Here is a 13,135-nt window from a genome sequence, read left to right on the forward strand (position 1 = left end):
ATTTCATTTCCCAACTCCAAGGCCTACCTAAAAACCCAGCTTTAGCCAGACCCAACAATTCTCGCTAATATCATGGAGTTCCAGAGGCATTTCAGGTCTATGTGCCTCACCAGAATTGTGCCATAAATTAATCCAATATACTATAAGCTGCCCCCAGGAAATATGGCTGACCACTACACAGAGATTACATGGTTATCACGTTCAAACAGAATTAGCTATTAAGGGGGTGAGAGGGAAGCCGGCAGGTTGGTTGTTAATCGCCATAAGAAATGGGTGTGACATTGAAGTGATTATGTACACATGTCGAAAGGTGCGTTAGCTGTATTGCCGGAACTTAAACTAAGATTACTGGGCCAATATTTCCTGATGATTAATATATACTGGTATCCCCAACCAAACCTCGCTGTGACCTTAAGAGAGATAAATGATCTGATTGAAGATTGGTTGGTCAACACACCAGGGGCTCAGATAATTATAGCAGGTGACTTAAAGGCAGAAGATATGCTGCAGAGAGTGAATGACTCTGATCCCCAGTCAGGCTTAGGATTGCTGACTTTTACCTATTTAATAATCAAAACATAATATTGGGAGGCCCCCCAGGGTGTAAAAGAAAGATACTCCAAGGTCAAATTTGGCGAGATATGTTTGCAAACTGGGGTTTATAATCCGCTAATGAGCTTCTGGATATCACTGCGAACCCTAGTACATGGTCAGATGACAAGCAAACCTCAACCATAGATTACATATTTATGCAAAGGCTATATCGAACAAGTAAAAGAGTTCAAGATAAAAAATACCAAGCTTAGTCATCATAAGATGCTTGAGGTCAGCTTCTACCCATTTATGGGGAAAGTCATTAGGAACCATTACAAGGTACCGGTCAGTGTGAGTAATAATACATCCAAAATTGTCTGGTATGAGGGAAATGTGTTCAAATTGAATACTTTATTCATGACTGATTTTTTGGGCTCTACTATGGATACAAAATTATCCACGTATGCACATACTTGCTTTGGTCCCCACATTGAGTCTTTAACAAAAAAATCCATGAAAGTCACAGTACCCAAATCTGTAAGTAAAAGGCATAAAAATGGATGAACCTATTGGTACAATATAAGAAGAAACTGGGCCTTAAAGACATGCGATTAATCTGGAAAATACCTAGTCCAATTGATTACAAACATAAGGCAGTAATGAAGGCAAAACAAAAACTGAAAAATTGGTTAAAGGGATACCGTGCAAGTATGTATCAAAACGATAGTGAAAACATGATTGCTGCCCTGGAAGATGGCAGCTCCAGACAATTTTGGATCTTAGAAAAGGCCACAGAGATCACACAGTCTACAGCTCAAAGCATTCCTATACTGGAAAGGGTCTGGGCAGGGTATTTTGGTACTATCTATGAAACGAAAGAGCTGACATTACCAGATCTGGACGGCCTGAAGGCTTGTGCCTGGGACATCCACTTCACCATTAAGGACATTAAGGTCCTGATTAACAAGGCTAGTCCCTCCAGAGCTGCTGGGCCCAATCAGCCAACAAACGCAACCTTTAAAAGAAACGTAAATCTGTTAGCTAAGCCACTGTACCTTCTATTTAAAGATATCATCCTGATGTGCCTGCCACCTTCCTGGCAGATTTGATATGTGGTTCCAATCTATAAAAAAGGTGATAGGCGCAGTCCACTGAACTATCACCTAGCATTACTGGATGCTGACTCAAAAAAAAATTCTGGTATGGTCTTAAAGCATATTGAGGAATGGAGTTTACAGAATGATATCCTATCTATGCAACAGATAGGTTTCAGAATACACCTGGGAACTGATTGGTGGGCTCTTATTATGTGCTCTGCAACATATAGCCTGGAAATATAAGGGGGCCCACAATATACATGGCCTCTATGCACCTGTCCCTCACTTTTGACTTGGTAGACAGAGCCACACTATGGACAAATCTATAAGAACAGGGTATGCCGGGTGGTGTCCTGTCTCTACTAATTCACCTGCATGAAGGGACAAAAATCCAAGTATGTATGAATAGAGAGGGGCTGCTAATGAACACTATCTGTACCTATAATGGCCTCTGTCAAAGCTGTATATTTGCACAAGCTCTATTTAATTTATATATGGCTGACGTGGGCATTACATTGGATGAGGCAGCCTTTGTGCCGCCAAAGACTGAGGGGGAAAAAATCTGTTGGCCAGCATATGCAGATGATATAATTTTATTGCATCACACCCCAAAACGGCTCCAAAGATTAATAATCATTTTTAATGAATACATTGTGTTAAATGGACCAAAAGTAAATCCACAAAAAACGGTAGTTATGAGACTAAGCAAACGCTCTTCCCCGATTGGCTTCACGTGGTTTCTCAATCATGTCAAACTTGCTCTCAAGGCTTCCATGAATTATCTGGGTTTTCCCATTTTTGTTATGCCAAAAAAGTGTTTTTATCGTAACTATCTTCAAGATAGGGTAAACAAACAAATTGTACAAATGAAAAAAATTGATAATAAATATGGTAAATTCTCAATGCTGTCAATCATACGCTTTTATCTCTCTAAGATCATACCTCAGCTGTATTATGGCCTTGAATTGTTTCCTGTATGTGTTCGAAGTGAGATGAACTCATTTTAAGCCTTGAATTGGCGGTCTGTCTTACATTGCCTCCCAAAGTCTGTCCCACTTCCAGCAATTAGATGTGAGTTGGTACTACAATCCATTGAAAGTATGGTGGAATGGAGACAGCTGTCCTTGGGCTGGAAACTCCATACTAGTCAGAGTAAATCTCTATACGCAATTTTGGGGAAGGGCTTACGACAAGGAGTGCCACAAGTAGGCTTTGTATTAACGCTACAAGAGGAATGTGTCCTGCCCTTAACGAAACTGGGCTTGACGGTAGAAACCCTGCTGTAACACCCACTAAAGGTGAAAAGACTTCTTCAACATAATGATTGGGCCGCAACCATCGATGCAGTGCTAGGCACTAAATTGTACTTACAGATTATTTCCCATCAAAAGAAAATGGGCTGCCCAGAACCTTACTTAATAAAATGTCCTGATAGGACCAAAAGACGGAACTTCATGCAGGTCAGACTAAGCGTTCTGCAAACAAGAGAGATTGTGTCGGTAAGAGGTGAGATAAGTAGTGAAATGATGATTTGTTGCTTCTGTAAGCTGGTTGACTCTAGGGAAACGCTACTGCATCTCCTGACAGAGTGCACAGCCTTGATGAGGGAGCGTATCCATCATTTAAAAAATGTTGTGCTGAACCCAGAACAAGCCTCTGCTGACAAACTGTGGTGGGATATGATGCACAGTAAATCAGTTTCAATAAACCTGGCAGTCTTGCGGTTCGTCTCCGAGGTACGCAAACTATTTAACATAGAGCAATTGTTTACATGTACTTGTTTCTATGATTTACTCTCTTGCAAATGTATTGGTATCATTATTTATTCTGTAATGGTCTTTTAATTTTGTACTGTGAACTTGTATCTTATCTTATCCATATTGGTGTAGAATTTGGCACTAAGATTAATGCTTTAACCTATGTTTGTTAGATTAACTATTTGGTAATTTAAATATATTGCACTACCTGGATCTAATATTCTGATTTGTTATAATTACTATTTTTGATCTATTATCTGTTATACTATATATATTTTTTCATTTCTGTTATGTGTCTTTTTCTTTTGGGAATTTTGTAAAGGTTATTTTTTGTTAACCAAGACAAACAAATCAAAATAAAAATGTGTTGTAAAATGCTCCTGTTCATTTTTTGTGACTTGGCATCTAATGGATTTAGTTTCATATCTTACCCCACGAATCCAATTGTAAACCATGTGGCTTTATACTGTGAAAAGCACCAATGTAACCCATTATTTAAAAACCTTTTTGGGGTGGAGACCTGTTAGGCAGAATCATATGCAGTACCCTTTGGGAACACAACACACAATTAAGACTACAAGTGCAAGTACACATTCACCTTTGGTACAAGCCTGTACTACACAGTAAAGTGGTAGCGATGTCTGAGCAGCCAGACTTATCTCAAGAGTAAAGGGAGCAGTATCAATAGTTAAACCAAGGACAGCAATTACTATGGTTCAAAAAAACACTGACTGAAGGTTTCTGAGTAAAAGAATATACATTTATTTACACATCAGTTGTAAAACAATTCACTAAGTAAAGCAGCAGAAAAATCACACTCTTATTATACCAGACAACACCTAATGAATTCTGGACAAGTTAAGCTGAAAATGAAGTGTGAGCAAAATGTCACTGCAGCAATTTAAAAGGGGAGGAAAGACAAGGCTTTACAAAATTAAGCAGCACCAACAAGTAAGTAGGCAGGGCAATCTAGAAAAGGCTTGCTACAGTGAGGATTCAAATCAATAGGCCTGGGCCAATGTTAATGTTATAGAGTCTTTGCAGAGTATCACACAGTTCAGAGTAGTTCGCGGTTAAGTCTTTGCCTTGAGTTCGAAACAAAGTTGGTGAAGGAAAAGTTATTTAAAAGAGTAGAGAAGGACAAGCCCTCAGATTGGGGAAAGATTTCAAACACTTTCACCGTGGTCGGAGGGAACGAACAACCGGGTTAGAACAGTACCTTAAATGAAGAAGAAAGCTGTAGCTGAGGCAGAAGTTCCTGCCAGATCCTGCAGGCTCACGGTTCCTGAAGCAACTGTCGGACTGACATGAAGTAGGAAGACTGGAGGTTCCTGCACTACCCAGGGAAGAAACCAGCAGCAGAGCAAAGCAATGAATGAAAGGTGCGCTCCTTAAAACCCAAACAGGGTCCGATCCTCCTGGCTATCCGGATCACTGCAGCGATGCACAGCAAATTTGACCAGGGGAAGGAGGCCTTACTTGATGTTTGGCGAACTGGTTGGTCCCACCAGCCCAAGGGAAGAAGATTCCTTGCAGATCTTCTCTGTCATCGAAGTTTGGAGATTCGGATCCGCAGCAGGGCTTCACTGGTAGGTTCAGTCGTGGTAGTGGTTCTCTTCTCTCACCTTCTCTTCGGTTCTCTTGATCCAGTGGCAACTCTGCCTTCCTAGTCCCAGAGACCTGCTGTTTATGCAGTTTTCCCCCATTCACACAGCCTGGCTGTCAATCACAGAGCAGGGTGGCTGTCCTGGCAGCACAGTCACCACAGCCAATCAAACCAGAGTGTGACTTGGGTTTCCAAGGGAACCCTGTGCAGGGGGCCTAAAACCGCTCCCTCACATCCTGTCCCCCCAGAATCTCAGGTGCCTAAGGAGGGCTTCTGTGCAGAAGTCCACCAAAGGACGGCGAATAAAGGAAGCAAACCTGGTTTGCCGCACAGAGTAAAACACGAGAAAGACCTTTACAAAAAGAAATGGCGAATAAACCCAGCCAGAACCAAATAAAAGTAAATGGGGTCCAACGGGTTTAAGTTTGAGGCTGCTAAGATAGCCTAAAAGGGTACCAAGGCTATTTACATAGACCGCAGTAGGAAAAATATGGTAGATACCACTGCCACCAGCCAAATCTTAACGAAAGGGGAACAAAATAATGTTCCATGAGAGACAGACAAAAAGGGATCACTGTTAACCCTTTCCAGTGCTCTATGTAAGACAGGTTGTACTGGGTCTGTGAATTTAAAAAGGCTAATAAAGTCAATGGCAATTTTACATGTTCTGAGAGACAGTAGTCTGTCCCAGATTATGGAGTTTAGAGTGGGAAGTCTGAAAAAGACAACCCTGTGTCACTGCACTAAAGGTGCCGTGTGACACACAGTAAAAAGATGATGCCTATGGAGTAGGTGAAGCTCCACAGTCTATGAACACAAACATGTAAAACACACATCAAAACACATGTAAGAGTGGTAAATAAAGGCTCACACTCTTACCAGGTAAAAAAAAAAAAAATCCTAGAAATCCAGCAAAGCTGCTGAGGGACTCAGTAGGTAAGGGAAATAAGCCATTCTGGAGAATTCTCCCTAACGCTCACCCCCCAACCCCCAGACTAAGGGTCAGGAGGATTTAATCCACTCCTGGATGAATCTCTTCACTCTAGTTGGTTATAAACATCCTAGAGAGACCATCAGCATTTTGGTGGTGACATCCTGACCTGGGCTCAATCGTGAAATCAAACCCTTGCAGGCAGATTGACCATCTAAGAAGTTTGGGGTTTTTCCCTTTCATTTGCATTAACCATCTCAATGGTTGGTGGTTTGTCTGAATCACAAAAGTATATCCATACAAGTATGGTCTAAATTTTTTCAGAGACTACGCAATGGCAAAACACCCACACTCCATGGTTGCCCACTTTGTTTCTGGTTCCTTCAGTTTCCTACTGATGATGCAAACGGGGTGCTGCCTACCTTTCTCATCCAGTTGACTGCACCTATACCTGTATTGGATACATCTGTCTGCACAATGAAGGGTTGGTGGTAATCAGGAGCTCTTAGGACTGGAGCTTGACAAAGGGATTTCTACAGGTTTTCAAAGGCTTGAGTGCACTCCTCATTCCATCTAAACTTTTTAGGAAATTTTGGAGGGGAGACTACGTTCAAAGGAGAAGCTATGGACCCATAGTTCTCAATGAAATTCCTGTAGTACCCAGTGCGACCTATGAAGGCTCTCACTTGGGTTTGAGTAGTAGGGGTGGGCCAGTTTTATGCAGCTTGTACTTTGCTAGGCAATGGCCTTATTTCACCTCCTCATACCTCATGACCAAGGTAGACCAATTCGCTCTGACTAATTTGACATTTGCTTGCCTTTATGGTCAAATGGGCCTACTCAAGAGCCTGCGAACCATTTCCTAAGTGATCAACATTTTCTTTCCAAGTAGGGCTGAACACTGCAATGTCATCCAAGTATGACATGCAGAAGTCCTCAATCCCGTTCAGAACTTGATTGACATCCTTTGGAATGTAGCAGGTGCATTCTTTAATCCAAAAGGCATAACCATAAACTGGTAGAGGCCTGCTGGGGTTGAAAATGCATTTTTCTCCTTGGCATGGTATGTCAGGGCTATTTGCCAATAGCCTGACGTCATATCAAATGTACTGGGTTACCTGGCTGCACCAAGCCTATCCACCAGTTCATCTGTCCTTGGTAAAGGATGGGCATCAGTCTTAGTGACTGCATTTAGAGCTCTATAGTCCACACAGAATCTCAACTCCTTTTATCCTGCCTTTGGTACTAGAACAACTGGACAAGACCATGGACTTGTAGAGGGCTCTATAAACCTGAGATCAAGCATCTTGTTGACCTCTCCTTTGATGTGGGATCTCACATGTTCTGACATTTTGTAACCTCTGCTTTTCACAGGTAAACAATCACCGTTGAGAATATCCTGCTGGCCCCAAGAGGACAAGCCTGGTGAAAGTGAAAACATGGAGGCAAACTGATTCAACAGAAACTTGCAAAAGAGATTAACTCCTTCTATCTTCTCATCTAAAGGTTGCCCTCTGAGTAGGTCAGGTAGATGTTCACTCTCCTCCTCCTCTTGAGCTTAAGCTAGAAGCAAAGCTCCCACTTCTGGTCTCGAGACATATTCCTTCAAACGGTTGGTGTGAAAGACTCTGGGAGCATCCTTAGATCTGCCTAAGTCCACCAGATAGTTCACCTCTCCAAGTTTGCTCACAACCTTGAAGGGTCCTATCCATTTGTCCTGCAAGGCCCTCTGCCTTGTTGGCACCATAACTAGTACAAGCTGGTCTTGAGTTAACTCAACCATGTTGGCCTTCTGGTCATGCCAATGTTTGACCAAAGCCTGACCTGCTTTCAATGTATCACTTGCATCTGCCATCATGTGCGACATTCTCCTCCGGAGACCTGTCACATAGTCAGTCACTCTGACTGGCTTGGGTGAAGGAGCACTCTCCAACCCCTCCTTAATCAGGGCCAATGGACCTCTGACTGGATGGCCATAGAGAAGTTCAAAGGGACTGTATCCAACTCCCTCCTGAGGGACTTCTCTATAAGCAAGGAGAAGGCATGGCAGTTGAAGGTCCCACTTTCTTTTAAGGGGTTCCTCTAAAGCACCTATCATGCTCTTCATAGTACGATTAAACTTCTCTACCAGTCCATTTGTCTGTGGATGGTATGCTGTAGAGAACTTGTAAGTGACACCACAGTTTTCCCACATGGCTTGCAAGTTGTTGGACATAAAATTGGATTCCCTGTCGAATATCACTTCCTTAGGAAACCCTACTCTGGTAAAAATACCACGTAGAACCTTAGCCACAGGCTGAGCCGTAAGAGCCCTCAGAGGTATTGCTTCAGGATACCTAGTAGCATGGCTACTACAACCAGGATAAACCTGTTTCCTGAAGATGTGGGAGAGTCAAGGGGACCAACAATGTCGATGCCCACCCTCTCAAAAGGAACTACCCCTCTCAAAAGGAACTCGCTCCACTGGGAGAGGAACCAGGGGTGCCACATTCTTGGCTCCACTCTTGCCAGAGGTTTGGCAAGTGTGACAGCTCCTACAGAATTTGTCAACTTGTCAATGACCAGCCAAAGTTATCTCATGGGTCAACTGTAGGAACTGGAGTCCATTTTCTAGGGGCACTACAAGCCTTTTGCAGTCCCCAGGGATAGGCTCAGTCGGTCCACTGTAGAAGAGGCCATCTTCCCAGTGCAAACTATGGTTCCCAGGCTCTTGCCCATCGAGCTGAGAAGCTGCCTGTAGGCGAAAACCTTCGAGAGTAGGACACTCTCGTTGTCCTCTGCTGAAGCCTGCCCTGTTGGGTCCACCTTCTGCCAGTAAATACTGCAGCTCAGGATGGTCAACAGGATCCAGATCTCCAACGAGAGTAATGTCTTCTTCCAGATCTGACTCCTCAGAAGCTGGTTCAACCACACAGGGTTCTACCTCACACTCAGCCTCAGAAGGTGGAGGAGTCACCGGTGTGACTTTGGACAATCCTGTGGATGTCCTTGTTGGAAGCACAAGGGTGCCATCTGCTTTCTTCTTGGAGGTCTTGGGTTTCCCCTTTACCTCTTTCTTTCCAGAAAGAGCAGTGAGCAACTCCTGTGGGGTGGGGGTGATAGCTTCCTCTATCAATTCCCCTGGAGAGCCTCTCAGGGTCCTCTCCCTTGCAGGCCTAGCTAGTGAGCTCCTGTGTCCTTGTACTGGGAGGCCTGAGGTACTAGACACAACTCTAAGAGTTTTCAGTTCATTACCCAACAGGACTTGCCCAGGCACTTCATTCTGCACACTAACAGGTATCTTGACAGTCATGTCATTGCACTGGATGAGAGCTGGTAACTGGGGAAGCATTTGCACAGGGCTTCCAGCTAACTTGGTTAGGCATTTGGGTGCCTTAGCAACATCCTCTACCTTGAAAAATGATTCATCAACCATAGTTATGCTGGCTCCAGTGTCTCTGATGTCAGGAGTCTTCTGGCCATTCACAAGAACACTATCTTTATAATACTCTTTAGTATTATCTGGAACGGAATTATAGACATCTGCATTCTGTTGCTCCCACAAGCCCAGGGACACGAAAGAAACACTGGCTGAGACTCTCATGGGTTCATCAGCCAGTAGGTGAAAGTTTCCACTTGCCATAGGTACTTCTTCCCCTGGAGAGAAGGCTAAGGGGACAGAGTGGACCCCTGCAGGTTTACCCTTACATCTGGGATCCCCGTTCACATGGTCAGTTGACCCACAAACATAACATTTCCCAAATGTTTTGATGAATGGGGGCTTGTTCTGACCTCCATCTGGTTTGTGTCCAGAAGGTTCACTAGCCTGATTTGGTTTCCTTTGTGGTTTACCCTTATGTTGCTGCTTGGGGCCCTCTTTTGGAGTGGAGGTATTAGAATTCTCCTTGTTATCTCTCTTTGGCTGCTTCCCCTCATCCTTCTTCTGAGTTGCCCCAGAATCCTTGTGAGTAGCCCTGTTGGCAACCCACAAGTCAGCAGCCTTAGCTAACTTTTTTGGATCTATCTCCTTAGAATCAGCCAAGTGCCGTCTAAGCTCAGGAGAGCAGGCATGATGAATTGACTCCAACATAACAAGATTTATCATACCTTCATAAGTGTTTACTCTGTAACCCTTAACCCAACCATCTAAGTTGTTCAAACATTCACATACCCAGGTAGCCCAAGGGGTACATCATGCTTTTTAAGGGTCCTAACCCTCTTAAGGTACCGGGAAGGGGTCTTCCCAAAGCTAGCAATTAAAGCTAGCATCATACACTCATAATCCATCCTATCCACCTCCCCCAACTCCATCACAACATCAGATGCAACAGTGGGTAGCCTAGAGTGAACCAAGGAAGCAAATGATTCCTGTGATGTCTTGAATCCCATGGGTATATTCAAACATTGCCAACCAATCCAAAATATCAAGCTTAGCCTCATACATACCAACAATTTCTCTAGGCATACGGGATCTCTTAGGACTGGAAGACCTAGAAGACTCTGGGAGAGAAGTATTTTCAATAGACAACTTTTTTATTTCTAAGGCATGGATCATCTCCATTCTCTGAGCTTAAGTTCTTGATGCTTTTGTTCAGTTTGAGCATTTATACGTTTGAATTCCAATACAAGCCTCATCTTTTCTAGGGCAATGAATTCAGGACTGAGTTAAGGACCTGCTGGGGTCCCAGTGGACAAAAGTTGAGGTTGTTGAGCAGGTAGAGGAGCAGTAAGGCCTACATTGTGAGACACATCTGTCTAATCTAACTCATCCATAATAACTGATACATTATCATCCTATTCATTTTCCATATTTGCTGGAGGGACAGCTATTTCAGACCCACTCCCCAGACTTTGTTTCTCTAATAACCTTTCAATTAATTCTGACGTTTTGCCTTTCAGAGAGAGATTCCATTCTCCACACAGATTTTTCAGATAATCAACAGTGTAACTAAGGAGGGTCTCCTGACTGTAGCTTTCCATATCAGAATGATTCAAATTTGCTTTTTAGTGATGTTTAGCCTTGTGGTTAGTTGATCCAAGGTAATAGCAGCACTCTAAGTGTAATTACTATACTTATCCTCACCACTGTACACCAGTGTTAGGCAGAATCATATGCAGTACCTTTCGGGAACACCACACACAATTAAGACTACAAGTGCAAGTACAAATTCACCTTTGGTACAAGCCTTTACTACACAGTAAAGTGGTATCGATGGCTGAGCAGCAAGACTTATCTCAAGAGTAAAGTGAGCAGTATCAACAGTTACACAAAGGACAACAATTACTAAGATTTAAACACACACTGACTCAAGGTTTCTGAGTAAAAGAATATGCATTTATTTACACATCAGTTGTAAAACGATTCACTAAGTAAAGCAGCAGAAACATAACACTCTTAATATACTACACACCACCTAATGAATTCTGGACAAGTTAAGCTCAAAATGAATTGTGAGCAAAATGGCACTCCAGCAATTTAAAAGGGGAGGAAAGACAAGGTTACACAAAATTAAGCAGCACCAACACATAAGTAGGCAGGGCAATCTAGAAAAGGCTTGCTACAGTAAGGATTCAAATCAATAGGCCTGGGCCAATGTAAATGGGACAGAGTGTTTGCAGAGGATCACACAGTTCAGAGTAGTTTGCGGTTAAGTCTTTGCCAAGAGTTCGAAACGAAGTTGGTCGAAGGAAAGGTTATTTAAAAGAGTAGAGAAGGACAAGCCCTCGGATTGGCGAAATATTTAAAACACTTTCACCACGTCGGACGGAACGAACAACCGGGTTAGAACAGTACCTTAAATGAAGAAGAAGGCTGTAGCTGAGGGTTCTACGTTATTTCTATTTGTTTGGGGGGGTTACCCCCCCCCCAAGCCCCCCTTTTTTTCCCTTACACCCACAACCATATATTTAATTTTTTAACCCCCCCCAAAAAAAAACGATGAGTTTTTTTTTCGAAACAAAAACGCCGATGAAAGAACACGCGATGAAAAATACCGCGGTGAAATGCGTGTATACCGTAGCTAAGGCAGTACTTCCTGGCAGATCCTGCAGGCTCACGGTTCCTGAAGTGACTGTCGGACTGACACGAAATAGGAAGACTGGAGGGTCCTGCACTGCCCAGGGAAGAAACCAGCAGCAGAGCAAAGCAACAAATAAAAGGTGCGCTCCTTAAAACCCAAACAGGGTCCGAGCCTCCTGGCTATCCGGTTCACTGCAGCGATGGACAGCAAATTCGACCATGCGAGGGAGGCCTTGCTTGATGTTTGGCGAACTGGTTGGTCCCACCAGCTCAAGGGAAGAAGATTCCTTGCAGATCTTCTCTGTCGTCGAAGTTTGGAGATTCATACTCGCAGCAGGGCTTCACCGGGAGGTTCAGTCGTGGTAGTGGTCCTCTTCTTTCAGCTTCTCTTCGGTTCTATCAATCCAGTGGCGACTCTGCCTTCCTAGTCCCTGAGACCTGCTTGTTATGCAGTTTTCCCCCATTCTCACAGCTTGGCTGTCAATCACACAGCTGGGTGGCTGTTCGGCAGGGCAGTCCCCTAGCCAATCAAACCAGGGTGCGACTTGGGTTTCCAAGGGAACCCTGTGCAGGGGGCCTAAAACCGCTCCCTCACATCCTGTCCCCCCAGACTCTCAGGTGCCTAAGGAGGGCTTCTGTGCAGAAGCCCGCCAAAGGACGGCAAACAAAGGAACCAAACCTAGTTTGGCGCGTAGAGTAAAACACGAGAAAGACCTTTACAAAAAGAAATGGCGAATAAACTCAGCCGGAACCAAATAAAAGTAAATGGGGTCCAGAGGGTTTAAGTTCGAGGCTACTAAGATAGCCTAAAACAGTATCAAGGGTATTTACATAAACCGCCGTAGGAACAATATGGTAGATACCACTGCCACCAGCCAAATCTTAAAGAAAGGGGTACAAAATAATGTTCCATGAGAGACAGACAAAAAGGGATCACTATTAACCCTTTCCAGTACTCTGTGTAAGACAGGTTGTACTGGGTCTGTGAATTTAAAAAAGACTAATCAAGTCAATGGCAACTTTACATGTTCTGAGAGACAGTAGTCAGTCCCAGAATATGGAGTTTAGAGTGGGAAGTCTGAAAAAGACAACCCTCTGTCACTGCACTAAAGGTGCTGTGTGACACACAGTAGAAAGATGATGCCTATGGAGTAGGTGAAGCTCCACAGTCTATGAACACAAAAATTTAAAACACACAGCAAAACACATGTA

This window comes from Ambystoma mexicanum, chromosome 6q, assembly GCF_040938575.1.
Source record: "Ambystoma mexicanum isolate Mex_15411 chromosome 6q, UKY_AmexF1_1, whole genome shotgun sequence".
NCBI classification, from domain to species: Eukaryota; Metazoa; Chordata; class Amphibia; order Caudata; family Ambystomatidae; genus Ambystoma; species Ambystoma mexicanum.